This window comes from Macrotis lagotis, chromosome 5 (assembly GCF_037893015.1).
Source record: "Macrotis lagotis isolate mMagLag1 chromosome 5, bilby.v1.9.chrom.fasta, whole genome shotgun sequence".
NCBI classification, from domain to species: Eukaryota; Metazoa; Chordata; class Mammalia; order Peramelemorphia; family Peramelidae; genus Macrotis; species Macrotis lagotis.
In genome coordinates, this window is record NC_133662.1 from 229,259,125 (window position 1) to 229,275,811 (window position 16,687).

The 16,687-nt window shown below is 36.1% G+C and overlaps 2 protein-coding genes across 4 annotated transcripts in view; one reads left to right on the forward strand and one right to left on the reverse strand.

Moving 5' to 3' along the window:
- The window catches only part of MINDY1 (MINDY lysine 48 deubiquitinase 1), an 89,582-nt gene that overhangs the window by 37,194 nt on the left and 35,701 nt on the right, over positions 1-16,687 (reverse strand). Inside the window, exon 2 of one of the 3 annotated variants that reach the window (XM_074188767.1) lies at positions 7,036-7,158. The exons of the other annotated variants lie outside the window; for them this stretch is intronic. The gene's annotated coding sequence lies outside the window, so the exon portion shown is untranslated. The remainder of the gene's footprint in view (positions 1-7,035; positions 7,159-16,687) is intronic. 3 annotated transcript variants of the gene reach the window in all.
- PRUNE1 (prune exopolyphosphatase 1) overlaps positions 1-16,687 on the forward strand; it is a 64,542-nt gene that overhangs the window by 18,690 nt on the left and 29,165 nt on the right. The gene's annotated exons all lie outside the window — the stretch shown is intronic.

Below are 16,687 nucleotides of genomic sequence, written 5' to 3' on the forward strand. Positions count from 1 at the left end.
TTCATTGTTTATCAAAATACAAAAGAAAAAAAAAGTAAAGATCTTTTTTCAGATGGCAAACCTGACCCTTGTAGTAATGAGGGGTAGTAAAGGACATTTCACACATATACAGATGGGGGATTGTTCCAAAACAGGACCAAATACTTTTAGAATGGAATGACTCCCTAAGCTCTCATGTTCAGTTTATTTTCTTTCAAAACCTAGACACCTTAGAGAAATACCTAGTGTTTTTGACTGTTTTTGAAATATCTCCAGTCAAGGTTTGGGGCTAACATAGGCTGTGCTTACTGTGGAGAGGTTTTAAACAGAAGCATAACACACTTGACCAAAATTAAAAGGCTAGTTTTTTATTCTCCAAATATGTCAGAAAGCTCTTTCAAATGTTTGTAACCAGCCATCACCTATCCTTCTTAAGAGTTATTCAAGTGTGATGGAGAACTAATCAAAGCCTGACCTGATCTGCAAGGGGGAAAAAGTCTAATTATAAACGGTTTATGATTGAAGATCTAATGCTCTCAATGTGCAGCCTGCTCTGAACCACAGCCTCAAAGCTTTTTTTCCTAATAAGTATCCATGTGAGCACAAATACAAGCACAAACTATGAAATAAAGATCCAAAGACATAGCATTTACATGGCTCTCTATTCTAACCATGCAAAATTGATCACTTGTTTGATTTTTATCATTTCTCAAATTTCAAAAGAAAAACTGCAGACAATTACAATGGTCTGGTATTCAAGTTGTTGCTGCAAAACCTATACTAAGCATATTTCTCTGTTCTGTGTGTTCAAGTGTTTTACTTGTCTTTTTTAATTTTTTACTATTTACAAAAAACACTGAACAAGTAGTATTTCTGACAAAGGACTCATTTCTAAAATATACAGAGAACTGAGTCAATAAAAAAAAAGCCATTCCCCAATTGACAAATTGTCAAAGGATATGTAAAGTCAATTTACAGATGAGGAGATCAAAGCCATCCATAGTCATATGAAAAATTTCTCTAAATCATTAATTATTAGAGAAATGCAAATTAAAGCATCTCTGAGGTACCCCCTCACATCTCTCAGACTGGCCAATATGATCAGAAAGGATAATGATCATTTTTGGAAGGGTTGTGGGAAATCTGGGACACTAATACATTGTTCATCTGCAGTCTGGAACTATGCCCAAAGGACAACAAAAATGTGCATACCCTTTGATCCAGCAATACTACTACTGGTCCTATACCCTGAAGAGATGATGAAAAAGGGTAAAAACATCACTTGTACAAAAATATTCATAGCAGCCCTGGTTGTGGTGGCAAAGAATTGGAAATCAAGTAAATATCCTTCATTTGAGGAATGACTTAGCAAACTGTGGTGTGTATATATATATGTCATGGAACACTATTGTTCTATTAGAAACCAGGAGGGATGAGAATTCAGGGAAGCCTGGAGGGGGATTTGCATGAACTGATGCTGAGTGAGATGAGCAGAACCAAAAATCATTGTACACCCTTAACAGCAACATGGGGTGATGATTAACCTTAATAGACTTGCGCATTCCATCAGTGCAACAGTCAGGTACAATTGGGGCTATCTGCATTGGAGAATACCATCTGTATCCAGAGAAAGAACTGAGGAGTTTGAACAAAGACCACGGACTATTATCTTTAATTTAGGGAAAAAAAATTGGTATCTTATTGTTTGATCTTGCTATCTCTTTTACTTTATGTTTCTTCCTTAAGGACCTGATATCTCTCTCATCATATTCAGTTTGGATCACTGTATACCATGGAAACAATGTAAAGACTGGCAAATTGCCTTCTGTGAGGGGTGGGGGAGGGAAGTAAGATTAGGGAAAAAATTGTAAAACTCAAAATAAATAAAATCTTTAAAAAAATTAACCTGCTTAAAAAAAAGAAATGAGTTCTTTATCAGAAACACTAGCTGTGAAAAATTTTTCCCAACTTTCTGTTTTCCTTCTAATCTTGACTTGCATTGACTTTATTAGTGCAAAACCCTTTTAATTTTAGTATAATCAAAATTCATTTTGTAGTTGATAATCTTCTATATCAAACAAGAAAGAAATTAGGGAGGTAAATAGATTGTTAGAAAAATTAGATATGGTAGATTTATGGAGGAAACTGAATGGGGATAGAAAGGAATATACCTTTTTCTCTGCGGTACATGGAACTTATACAAAAATTGACCACGTACTAGGACATAAAAACCTAATGATCAACTGCAGAAAGGCAGAAATAGTGAATACATCTTTCTCAGATCACAATGCAATAAAGTCATATGCAATACTGGGCCAAGGAGATATAGACCCAGAACAAATTGGAAACTGAATAACCTCATTTTAAAAAATGAGTGGACCAAAAAACAAATTATAGAAAGAATTAACCATTTTATCCTAGATAATGATAATAATGAAACAATATACCAAAAGCTATCGGATTCATTCAAAGCAACTCTGAGGGGATATATTCTAGCTCTAAATGCTTATATGAATAAATTGGAGAAAGAGGAAATCAATGAACTAAAACATGCAACTAAAAAAATTAGAGAAAGAACAAATCAAAAATCCCCAATTAAGTACCAAATTAGAAATTCTAAAAATTAAAGGAGAAATTAATAAAATTGAAATCAAAAAAACTATTGAATTCATAAATAAAACCAAAAGTTGGTATTATGAAAAAACCAATAAAATTGATAAACCTCTGGTCAATTTGATTAAAAAAAAAGAAGAAAACCAAATAGCTAGTATCATAAATGAAAAAGGTGAACTTAACCACCAATGAGGAGGAAATTAAAGTAATAATTCGAAATTATTTTGCCCAACTCTATGCCAATAAATATAATCTAAGTGAAATGGATGAATATTTACAAAAATATAAGTTGCCCAGGTTAAATGAAGAAGAGATTAAATACCTAAACAACCCTATCTCAGAAAAGGAAATTCAACAAGCCATTACTGAACTCCCTAAAAAAAAATCTCCAGGGCCTGATGGATTCACAAGTGAATTGTACCAAACATTTAAGGAACAATTGGTTCCAATCCTATATAAACTCTTTGGAAAAATAGGGAAAGATGGAACTCTGCCTAACTCTTTCTATGAAACCAATATGGTACTGTTACCTAAACCAGGAAGAGTTAAAACAGAGAAAGAACATTATAGACCTATCTCCCTGATGAATATAGATGCAAAAAATCCTAAATAAAATAATCTTCTATATCTCTTATTTGGAAATAAATTTCTCCTCTTTCTGACAGATAAGAGTATTTATTTCTTGATCTCTTGTGTCTAGTATCACACTTTATGTCTAAATCCTGTACCCATTTTGACCCTATTCTGGTATAGTCACCTTATCCTTCTTATGCCAGTACAGTTTTTAATTCTTTTTACCAACTGTTTACCAACTCACTATAAGGGGTCATACTCTGCTTATCCTCTTCTTTTTGCCAAATGACTTCCTCATGCTCCTAATAGAGGAGAATGAGCATCTCCAAGGAGGTATCCCTCAGTTTTGTCTTGGATTATTTTCTTGAATCCCTTCCTCCTCACCCCCTCTAGTGATTTGATAAGTACCCTTATGGTCAATTACCTATCCTCTTAACTGACTCTCCTCTTATATTCAAAGCCAAATCCTGTTTTCTACAGTCTGTCCCTGTATCACCAATTGCTGATCACCATCTTCATGTGGAAAGTCAATAGACTTCTCAAATTCAACATGTCCAAAATGAAAGTCATTAGACCCCACCTTGTCTTCACATTTCCCTATGTTGACAAAGGATAACATTATCCATGTTTGCAACTTTGAGGTCTGCCCATATCCAGTCAGTTGTTTAAGTTTGTTGATTATATAGCCACAACAATCTTGTATCTGTAACCTTCACTCATTCCCTAGATTCTTGCACTTATCTTTTACTTGTTCTGTTAACAAAAGTCTCCTAACTGGTCCCTCTGCTTCCAATCTTTGCATTCCATCTTTCATATACCTGCCAAAATTTTCTTCATAAAACATAGTTCTGACCTTGTCATTACCTTTTTTTAAGGTTTTTTTTTTTTTTTTTTTTTGCAAGGCAAATGGGGTTAAGTGGCTTGCCCAAGGCCACGCAGCTAGGTATTAAGTGTCTGAGGCCGGACTTCAACCCAGGTACTCCTGACTCCAGGGCCAGTGCTTTATCCACTATGTTGTCATTACCTTTTAAAGAAGTTATCCACTATCTCTAAGATAAAATACAAACTTTCAACTTGGCATATTTAAAGCCATTCACCTGTAAATTCCAGTCTACCTTTGATTTTATTTTTTAAAATTAAGAATTTTTAAAATCCTTAATTTTTTTTTATTAACAAGCATTTGTCTCCCCTACCCCCCAATGTCACCTTGGAAAAAAAAAAATAAAGCCTTCTTGTGTCTCCTGCATATTTAGTCTATCATATGTACCATTCTTTACTCTGTCCTCTGGAATTCTTGCATTAGTTGATCACTTGTTAAGTCCAGCCTACTTTTTTATTTAATGTCTTATTTTTCCCCCCAATTACTTGTAAAAGCAGTTTTTGACATTTGTTTTTTAAAAATTTTTAGTTGAAAATTTTCTCCCTCCCTCCCTGAAAAGGAAAGCAATTGCTCATATTTAGTATTTCCATATTAGTTATGTTGCGAAAGAAAACACAGGCCAAAAAAAACACAAGAAAAATAAAGTTAAAAAAACATATGCTAGGGGCGGCTAGGTGGCGCAGTGGATATATAGCACCAGCCCTGGAGACAGGAGTACCTGAGTTCAAATCCAGCCTCAGACACTTAATAATTACCTGGTTGTGTGGCCTTGGGCAAACGACTTAATCCCATTGCCTTGCAAAAAAAAAAACCTAAAAAAAAGTATGCTTCAGTCTGTATTCAGATTCCATCTATTCTTTCTTTATAGTTAGCTTTTTTCATCATCTGTCCTTTGGAGTTGTCTTGGATCAATGTATTACTGAGAAGAACTGTGTCATTCACAATTGATCATCATACAGTATTGCTTTTGTGTTCTTCTGATTTTTGCTCACTTCACTTTGAATCAGTTCATGTAAGTCTTTCCAGGTTTTTCTGAGAGCATTCTGCTTATCATCTCTTATAGTACAGTAATATTCTATCACAATCATCTGCCACAATTTGTTTAGCCATTCCCCAGTTGATAGGCATCCTTTCCATTTTAAATACTTTGCTACCATTAAAAGAGCTTCTATAAATATTTTTGCACAGATCTTTTTTCTTTTTTGGTTTCTTATCTTTTTCTATAGAACTTGTAGTGGTATCGCTGGTTCAAAGAGTCTGCAGTTTTCTAGCCTTTTGGATATAGTTTCAAATTGCGAATGGTTGAATTTGTTCACAACTCAACCAATGATGTATTAGTATCTCAGTTTTACCTACATCCCCTCCAGCATTGGTCATTCTTTTTTCTGTCATATTAGCCAGTCTCTGATAGGTAAGGGTTAGTAGTACCTCAAAGTTGTTTTAATTTGCATTTCTCTAAGCAGTAATGACTTAGAGCATCATGACTACAGATATGAACTTTGATTACCTTATCTGAAAACTGCCTGTTCATATACTTTGGCCATTTATTAACTGGAGAATGGCTCTTTTTATAATTTATTTTTAGGTTTTTGCAAGGCAAACGGGGTTAAGTGACTAGCCCAGGGCCACACAGCTAGGTAATTATTAAGTGAATGAGGCCGGATTTGAACTCAGGTACTCCTGACTCCAGGGCTGGTGCTCTTTCCACTGTGCCACATAGCTACCCCTTATTTTCATAAACTTGATTTAGTTCTCTATATATTTGAAAAATGATTCAGTCTATTTTTCTAGAGTTATATTATGTTACTCTTTTTCATTTATTTTTATGTACCAGCCAAACAAGCTTATTTGTTGTTCCTTTACTCTCTACATTCCATCCCTCTGCCTTTCTAAGGCTGTCCCAAAAGCTTTAAATGTATTGCCTCCTTCACCTGTGTTTCTTACAATGCTTAACATCTTTTAAAGGTTATCTCTACTTTGTTTTATAATTGTATCCAGATCACTTGGTTGTTAGCATTCCCACCCTCACCCCCTCATATTATATTGTGTTTCCATAACTATTTAAAATGTTGCTTCTCTGGTAGAATGTATGCTCCTTTTGTTTTGTCTCAGTCCTTATAAATGGTTTATACGTAGTAGGTATTTAATAAATGTTTGTTGAATTAAATTGGATAGACAATAAGAAATTACTGAAGGGTTTTGAGCAGATTAATATTATTTAGTAGATCTATTCATATAAAGGAAGATAAATCTGAACCTATCATGACCATAAGCTGATTCTGGAGCTGCCTTAGCTATCCTGGAGCATGGACCAAGGAGTCCTAGATCATTCTGTATTCCTATACTGATTCTTCCTCTTGATATCCCTGGTTAAAAGATCAAAATGTGTCTAATGCAAAGTAATATGATACAGTTTTACAGTGTGATTTGAATTGACCTTCAGAGGAACAGTGAAACTTGACATATATCATTCTGGGAGATCAACATGACTCATGATTTGTTTAGTGACATTTCCCCTCAGAATAATACTTTTGTATGTCATGAGATCATGAGAAGTTATGGAAAACTGAAAAGGATGGAGACATAGAAGAAAAGTATTTGCTTGCAGGGGTGTTGAAGAATTTGGTTTGCTGAATGAACTGATCAAAATTCTAAAAGATTTCAAGAGTGTAAAGTTATCTGTATTGTAGTTTTTTCAGAAGAAACTACACTCTGAAAATCAACTGTGTGCCACTAATGCACAAATTAATATTATTCAGCCTTAAGAAAGAACTAATCAGCTATCCCTCTGTGCCTCAGCTCAGCTTGTCTATAAAGCTTATGGCTTATTCTCCAAACTTCAGCTTGTAGGTAAGAGACAAAAACAGCTTAAAAAGTAAAGGAGTCAGTATAGACCCAAGGGGATATCACAGATTGCTCTATGACAAGATAGAGAATGGAAGAGGAAGAATCTGGCTCTGTACCTAGCCATTACTTAAGCCTAGACTCACCATCTGTAAACAAAATGGCAGCAATAAGAAGCAATTAAAAGTCTATCCAGAACAATGGATGAGTCAGCTCTTCCAGGAAGCAATGAGAGGTCAGGACCAAAGGTCTTGACTAGCAACAGAATCCTGAAAGGAAAAATAGGAGCATAAGGAGATGTTGGGGATCCCTAGAGTTGGCTTCTTCCTTTAATTAGCGAGAGGGAGGAGTCTGAAGCTAATTGTGTTCTTAGAATTAGCCGACTTTAGGGGCAGCTAGATGGCACAGTGGGTAGAGCACCCGCCCTGGAGTCAGGAAGACCTGAGTTCAAATGTGACCTAGCACTTAATAATTGTTTAGCTGTGTGATGTTGGGCAAGTCACTTAACTCCATTGCCTTAAATAAATAAAAATAAATTTAAAAAAAGGAAAAGAGGGGTGGCTAGGTGGCGCAGTGGATAAACCACCAGCCCTGGAGTCAGGAGTACTTGGGTTCAAATCCAGTCTCAGACACTTAATAATTACCTAGCTGTGTGGCCCTGAGCAAGCCACTTAACCCCATCTGCCTTGCAAAAACCTAAAAAAAGGAAAAGAAATAGCTGGCTCAAAACTTCTGGCAAAGATGTTCATCTAAAAGAGATTCATGCAGACTCTCCAACTCCCAAATACCTACTGCAGAAAAGCTCTAAAGTTGAGACCAAATTGAATAATTTAAACATCCATAAGTGATCTCTTATAGTACAAAACTGCACAAAAGTCAGTCAGCAGCCTACATGTAAGAAGAACAGACAGGTGCATTTATACTTACAGCACACCCACCACTTCTGTGTCCCAGCTATACTGCACTATGTAGGATACAAGAGTCTACAATTGAAGGCAGCAAGAATTGAGGACTTTTCTTTGGAGAAAACCCGAGAGAAGGGAACTTGGAAGCCCCTAGAGTAGGTATGCCCAAATTGTAGCCTCTGGTAACAGTAGCCCTCTGGGCCTATTCCTGCAGCTCCCAGTCTCTCTCTTGTTGGTAATATGGGTCGTACTGTATTCATGAATGAATACTGAATTCTGTAACAGACCCTGGATGGTTTTTCTTAGGCTTTGCAGTCCATGAGGGCTAAGGTTGGACCATCCCTGCCTTAGAGACTGACTAGCAGCAGTAACCAGCATGGTACACTATGAACAGTTTAGGTTCAGGGATCTGTCCTGAGATGCAAGGTATTTAGTGAAATAAAAGCCCCCAAGAAAAGAACTGAAAGAAAATAAGTAGCTTAGAAGAGAAAGTAGCAAATCTTACCCCAAAAATGGGATTTCCTGAAAACTAGAATAGACCAAACAAATCAATGATTCTATGAAAGAACAAGTAACATAATAGTGGAGACAAAAGATTGAAGTAATAGAGAAAATGTAAGATATCTAATACTAAAAAAGCAGACCTGGAAAATATAAAAAAAAAAACAATGATTTGAGAATCATTGAAAAACCATGATTTTTTTTCTAAAGCCTAGATAATATTTTAAGAAATCTTAAATGAGGGGCAGCTAGGTGGCACAGTAGATAGAGCACTGGCTCTTAGAGTCAGGAGAACCTGAGTTCAAATCTGACCTCAGAGACTTAATTACTAGCTGTGTGACCCTGGGCAAGTCACTTAGCCTCATTGCCTTAAATAAATAAAATTTTTAAAAAAAGAAATCTTGGGGTGGCTAGGTGGCGCAGTTGGATAGAGCACTGGCCTTGGAGTCAGGAGTACCTGGGTTCAAATCCACCTCAGACACTTAATAATTACCTAGCTGTGTGGCCTTGGGCAAGCCACTTAACCCCATTTGCCTTGCAAAAACCTAAAAAAAAAGTGAAAGGGATAGACCTTAAATATGGGGGTGTAGAGTGGGGTGTGGTAAGAGATAGTGAAGAGTCCAAGATGACTCCTGGATTATAACTTCTTTTTTTTTTTTTTTTGCAAGCCAAATGGGGTTAAGTGGTTTGCCCAAGGCCACACAGCTAGGTAATTATTAAGTGTTTGAGGTCGAATTTGAACCCAGGTACTCCTGACTCCAGGGCCAGTGCTTTATCTACCGCCACCTAGCTGCCCCCTGGGTTATAACTCTTGAAGGATTAGAAGGTTGGTTGTTGCTCTCTACCTTAGTAGCAGGGAAAGTGGTGGTGGTGGTGGTGGGATGATAGGGGGAAGATAATGAATTCTGTTTTGGACAATCCTGCGTTTAAGATGGCTACTGGTTATCTCTTTGAGATATCCGAAAGGGAGTTGAAGATGTGAGATGGGAAGTTTGTAGAGAGATTGAGGTAAGAGGAGAGGGCCTAGGAAAAAATCCTGAGAAATTTCTTTTCTTAGAGGTTGTAATCTATATCCAATAAAGGAGACAGAAGGATCAATCTAGTAGGAAGAAAACATGAGAGAATGATGTCCCAAACCTAGAGAGAAGAGTATCAAGGTGAGAGTGATCAATTAGTGTCAAAGACTACAGAAAGGTTAAAGAGGAGAATTGAAAAAAAGACGATTGGATTTAGCTACTGAGAGATCATTAGTAACTTTATTATATCATTAGAAGCTTTATTGTAAGGGGTTAAGGAAAGAAAAGGGGAGGCTTACTACCAAGAATAGTCATCTGTTCAGATTGTGGTTAGAGGGGGGAACAGACATGGAGGTCTTTGGACACTGAGGAAGGGTCAGGCCAGGAGCATACCATATACAGGGGACTTGAGTGCCTAGTGAGAGAGGCTGTGCCCAGACCTATGCTAAGGTGCTGTGATGGCTTTGTGACCCAGTACCCAGTTTCAGGTCACAATTTTAGGACAGGATGAAAAGGAGACCTTTAATTGGAAGGAGAAGGTTGGGTAATCCCTTCCCAGGAGGGAAGATCTGTGCTATGTATTAAGATAGGAAGTTCAGAAGCAAGTTAGCAGTGAGATGGCTAAGACCTCCAGGAGCAAACACAATCTCAATTTCAGCTTCTAGCCAAGCCAACCAGAGCCAGAAAATCTTGACCATTGAGGAGTCTATAATTTTATCACTTAGATACAATTGGTTGATATGGGCTGAGACCAGCAGCATTCAGCTGTTGCTTAGACTGTAACCCAGTCAGTAACTTATAGAACTCAGACTAGGGGAAGGGTAGCACTTGAACTTTGCCCTAGACTACTTTCTGAGTGCTGAAAGCTTGCAGGTCCCCAGACTGAGTGGTCCCTGTGATTCTGAAATAATAAATATTCATTACCCCCAAGAAAACTGGAACAGGATCAGCCCAATCCCTCCATTATGGTGACAGGGAAACTTGAGACATGACACAGAAGAAAAGAGTGGTCCCAAAACATCTTGAAGCAAAGCCTTACAGAAAGAAATGGCCTGGGAACAAACTTGGATTCTTTGTACATACATTTAAAATGTTTTTATAAATAAAATGAGAATGCTTGAGAAAGAAATTAGACAAATAAGAAACAAATAGAATAAAAAGAAAATTAACAGTTTGGCAAAGAGGCACAAAACTTTACCCAAGCATCAAAGTCCTTGAAAATTTGAATGAACCAATAGAAGTCAATGACTGCATGCTTCAACAAAAACAACCAAAAGATTGGGGGGGGGGGGGAGGAAGAAAATGTAAGCCTTTCACAGCAAGAACAAATGACCTGAAAAACAGATCAAGGAGAAAAATATTTAGGAATCACTGGACTGTCATACATTGCCAAAAAAAAAAAAACCTAAGCATTTTATTTCAAGAAATCTTTTTGAGTGGTTACTTTTTTTGATTCCTTTCCTAGTTGTTTTTTTTATTTAAGGCAATGGGGTTAAGTGACTTGCCCAAGGTCATACAACTAAGTAATTATTAAATGTCTGAGGTCTGATTTGAACTCATGTCCTCTTGATTGCAGTGCTGTGCTCTATCCACTGCGCCACCTAGCTACCCCATTTCAAAAAATCTTGAAACTTCCCAGATCTCTTTCATCCAGAGGACAAAGTAGAAATAGAATCCATTTGTCATCTCCTAGAAGAAAATCCAAACTGAAAAATTTCAAGAACATCATACTAAAAATCCCACTTTCTAAGTCAAAGAAAAAAATTGCAAATAGCTAGAAAGAATTCAAGTACCCAAGAGCCATAGTTAGGATCAAAGACAATTTAATCAACCAGTATCATTTTTTTCTCAGGAGGCAGTTAATATGTTTCATCTTAAATCTTTTGAGATTGTCTTGGACATTGGATTGCTGATAATAGCTAGTTCACAGTTCTTCAACAAACAATGTTGCTGTTACTATATACAACATTCTCCTGGTTCTGTTCACTTCACTTCGCATCAGTTCATATAATTCTTTTCAGTTTTTTCTGAAATCTGCCAGCTTGTTATTTCTTATAGCACACTAATATTCCATCACAATCATATTCCACAGCTTATTTAACTATTCCTATTGATGGGTATCCCTTCTATTTCCATTTAGCCACTACAGAAAGAGCTGTTACAGATATTTTTGTTCAAATAGATCCTTTTCCCTTTTTTGGGATTTCTTTGGGATATAGACTTAGTGGTATTGCTGTATCAAAGTATGCAGAGTTTTCTAGCACTTTAGGTATAGTTTCAAATTGTTCTCTTAAATGGTTTGATCAATTCACAATCCTACAACAAAGCATTAGTGGCCCAGTTTAACCACACCCTTACCAGTAATTATCATTTTCCCTTTTTTGTCATATTAATTAATCTAATAGGTGTTAGTTGGTATCTCAGAATTTTTTTAATTTGCATTTCTCTAAGCAATAATAATTTAGAACATTTTTACATGTGAGTATAATATATAGCTTTGATTTCCTTGACTGAAAACTGCCTCGTCATACCCTTTGACTATTTACCACTTAGGAGTGACCTGTTATTTTTCTGAATTAGACTTGATTCTCTATATATTTGAGAAATGAGGCCTTTATCAGATGTTTGTACAATGTTCCCCTCAATTTTTGCTTTTTTAAAAATTTTGGTTGCATTGAGTTTTTAATAAACATTTAAATTTTGTATAATCAACATTATTTTATATTTTGTTATATTCTCTATGTTTTCTTTGGTCCTAAAATCTTTCCTTATTCATTTTCATATATCTAATAAATAAACTATTCCATGCTCTCCTAACTTGTTTATGGTATCTTTCTTGATATATAAATCATGTATGCATTTTGATCTTATCTTCTGTTGACCTATATCTAATTTCTTTTTTTTAAATGTTGAATAATTTTCATACTTTTCTTTATTTAAGGCAATGGGGTTTGAGTGGCTTGTCCAAGGTCATACAGCTAGACAATTATTAAGTGTTTGAGGTTGGATTTGAACTCAGGGCCTCCTGACTTCCTGACTATCCACTGCACCACATAACTGCTCTCATTTATCTAGTTTCTGCATACAGTAATGATGTCAACACAATAGCTTTGTAGATCTTCAGGCTGTTAGGCAGCTTAATACACTCTTCTCCCACTCTTACCTTTGGAGCCTCCCAAATCCTGAGCTAATTCTGACAATTCATGTGTCAGTCTCATCATCTAGGTACACTTCCCTAGAAGTAAACTTTCTAGTTAATAAACTTATTGACAGCATTCAGAATTTCTCCATTTGCTGTAACTAATGTGTCCACATATGGATGCTGTGGTGCTATGACTGATGGAGAATCTGGGTTTTTCTGGGCGTTAATTGTTATGGCCAAATTGGCACAAGCTGCAGAGAATCTATGCACACTTTGCTGTATCTCAGCCTCAGAGGCTGCATTGAATATATAATCATTTGCAAGCAAAAAAATCACACACTAATTCTCCCTCCACTCTGGTTTTGATGTGAGAAATACTATTGTGCTATAAGAACTGATGAAGGAGATGATTTCAGAGAAAGTTGGAAATATTTGTACATACTGATATGGAGTGAAATGGTCAGGATGAGAACAATTTATCCAGTGACATCAATATGGTAAAGGCAAACAATTCTAAAAGAATTAGGAATTCTGATTAATATTTCCAGGGGACTAATGATGTAATAGACTTCTATTTCCTGCTAGAGAGGTGAAAGCTTCCAAGTGAAGAATCAGAGGTAGTTTTTTTTTAGATTTGGTGATTATGGAAATTTTTTTTTATTTGAGTACACTTGTGTGTAATAGGTTTTAGTTTTCTTGCTATCCCAGTGGGTTGGGGAAAGAGAAGGATGAAAGGTAGATTTTTGCTGATATATACACACATATGTGTGTGTGTGTGTGTGTGTGTATAGGTATACATATATAATTTTTTAAAATGTGGATGTTTAATGAGATAGAGGACTTTCAAGTTTTATGATAAGAAATAAGTAGTTACTTTGAACTATAAATGCACAAGTCTAGAGAAACCTAGGAAGGTAAATTTATTTGCACAATTGGAAGGAACTTTATAATAATATGATTCTTTGGAGAAGATACAAGTGTCTCTCCAAGAATGTTAATGTCTTCAAAGAATATTTTGAGTGGGTTAAATAAGAGAAAGGGGGCATGGATTGTTTCTGTTCTGTGTATTTGAAGAGAATAGAGAAACCTAGGAAGGTAAATTTGCACAATTGGAAGGAACTTTATGATATATGATTCTTTGGAGAAGAAGATACAAATGTCTCTCCAAGAATCTTAATGACTTCAAAGAATATTTTGAGTGGGTTAAATAAGAGAAAAGGGGGTGGATTGTTTGTTTTATATATATATATATATTTTTTTTTTTTTGCAAGGCAAATGGGGTTAAGTGGCTTGCCCAAGGCCACACAGCTAGGTCATTATTAAGTGTCTGAGACCGGATTTGAACCCAGGTACTCCTGACTCCAGGGCCGGTGCTTTATCCACTGCACCACCTAGAGAAGAGAAGGCAAAAGGGCCAAAGCAGTAGTATAGAAAGGAGAATGAAGAGGTTGGAACTTGATATTTCTCTGTCCGAACAGAGTAATAAAAAAAGGAGTGGGTATCAGTGAATCTCACTTTCAACTGAAATAGACAAAGGTGGATTGACCACTTACACAAAGAATTTGGTTTTAAAATATATTTAGCTAAACAGAAAAATAGTTTGAATAGTGAGGAGGCTGGGATTAAGAGAGATGATAATAAAAGGGAAGAAATTTATTTTTGTTGGGTCATTCAGTTGTGTCTACCTCTTTGTGACCCCATGGACTATGTATACACCAAGCCCTTCTGTCCTCCACTATGTCCTGAATCTGTCCAAGCTCATGTTCATTGCTTTTATAACACTATCCATCTCATCCTCTATCATTCCCTTCTCCTTTTGCCTTTAATCTTTTCCAACTTTGGGATCTTTTCCAGTGATTCCTGTCTTCTCATTATGTGACCTACAGAGTACTTAAGCTTAAGCTTCAGTAATTATCCTTCCATTGAATAGCCAGAGTTAGTTTCTTTAAATATTGACTGATTTGAAACCCTCATAAATCCTCAACTTTTCTATATGTCTAGCAAGATACAGCCAGAAGAGCTAGAAAGAGAAATCCCATTCACAATAACCTCAACACAATATAAAATACCTGGGAGTCTATTTGCCAAGACAGACTCAGAAACATTTTGAAAACAATTATAAAACACTTCTCACACAAATTAAATCAGATTTAAATAACTGGGCAAATATCAACTGCTCATGGATAGGTAGAGCTAATATAATGAAAATGAAAATGACAATTATACCAAAACTAAACTACCAGTTTAATGTCCTATCAATCAAAATTCCAAAAAATTACTTTAATGAGTTAGAAAAAATTGTAAGTAAATTCATATGGAGAAATGAAAAGTCAAGAATTTCCAGGAACTTAATGAAAAAAAGTGTAAAAGAAGGGGGGCTTGGCCCTACCTGATCTAAAATTATATTATAAAGCATCAGTCATCAAAACTGTTTGGTATTGGCTAAGAAATAGAGTGGTGGACCAGTGGAATAGACTAGGTACAAAAGCAAGAGATGATTATAGTAATCTGCTGTTTGATAAACCCAAAGAGTACAGCTATTGGGATGAAAACTCTCTCTTTGATAAAAACTGCTGGGAAAATTGGAAGTTAGTATGGAAGAAACTTAGATTAGACCAACACCTCACACCCTTTACCAAAATAAGATCCAAATGGTTACAGGATTTAGACATAAAAAAAATACTATAAGCAAATTAGAAGATCAAGGACTAGTTTACCTGTTAGATCTATGGAAAGGGGAGCAGTTTATGACTAAGGAAGAGTTAGAGAACATCACCAAAAACCAACTAGATGATTTCTATCACATTAAATTAAAAGGTTTTTGCATAGATAAAACCACTGTAACTAAGATCAAAAGAAATGTAGTAAATTGGGAAACAATCTTTACAACTAATGCTTCTGACAAAGGACTCATTTCTAAAATATAGAGAATTGAGTCTTTTTTTTAAGTTTTTTGCAAGGCAAATGGGGTTAAGTGGCTTGCCCAAGGCCACACAGCTAGGTAATTATTAAGTGTCTGAGACCAGATTTGAACCCAGGTACTCCTGACTCCAGGGCTGGTGCTTTATCCACTACGCCACCTAGCTGCCCCCTGAGTCATATTTTTAAAACAAAAAGTCATTCCCCAATTGACAAAGGATATGCAAAGGCAATTTACAGATGAGATCAAAGCAATCCATAACCACATGAAAAATTGCTCTAAATCATTATTAGAGAAATGTAAATTAAAGCTTCTCTGAGGTACCACCTCACACCTCTCAGACTGGCCAATATGACCAGAAAGGATAATGATCATTGTTGGAAGGGTTATGGGAAATCTGGGACACTATTACACTGTTGGTGGAGCTGTGAACTCATCCAACCTTTCTGGAGAGAAATTTGGAACTATGCCCAAAGGGCAACAAAAATGAGCACATCCTTTGACCCAGCAAATATCACTACTGGGTCTGTACCCTGAAGAGATGATGAAAAAGGGTAAAAACATCACTTGTACAAAAATATTTATAGCAGCCCTGTTTGTGATAGCAAAGAGTTGGAAATCAAGTAAATGTCCTTCAGTTGGGGAATGGCTTAGCAAACTGTGGTATATGTATGTCATGGAACACTATTGTTCTATTAGAAACCAGGAGGGACAGGAATTTAGAGAAACCTGGAGAGATTTGCACGCACTGATGCTGAGTGAGATGAACAGAACCAGAAAAACACTGTATACCCTAACAGCAACATGGGGTGATGCTCAACCTTGATGGACTTGCTCGTTCCATCAGTGCAACAGCCAGGGACAATTTTGGTCTATCTGCGATGGAGAATACCATCTGTATCCAGATAAAGAGCCGTGGAGTTTAAACAAAATCTTCCTTAAGAATATGATTACTCTCTCATCACACTCAATTTGGATCAATGTACAACATGGAAACAAATTAAAGACTGACAGATTCCTTTCCGTGGGGGAGTGGGGGGGAAGTAAAATTTGGGGGGAAATTGTAAAACCCAAATAATAGCTTTAATAAAAAATAAATTAAAATTAAAATTAAAAAATGTATAGACTGATTTGATATAGCTGCCCAAAGGACTCTCAAAGATTGTCTCCAGTATTATAGTTCAAACTGTCTAGCAGAGAATTAGGGCTTAAAAAAATGGGAGAGTCGAGAAAGTAAAGAACTAGAATTTTAAATAAGGGGTTGCCTTTAGATTATTTGTTCAGAAAAGCCTGAGCAAATTGTGGTTTGTTAAT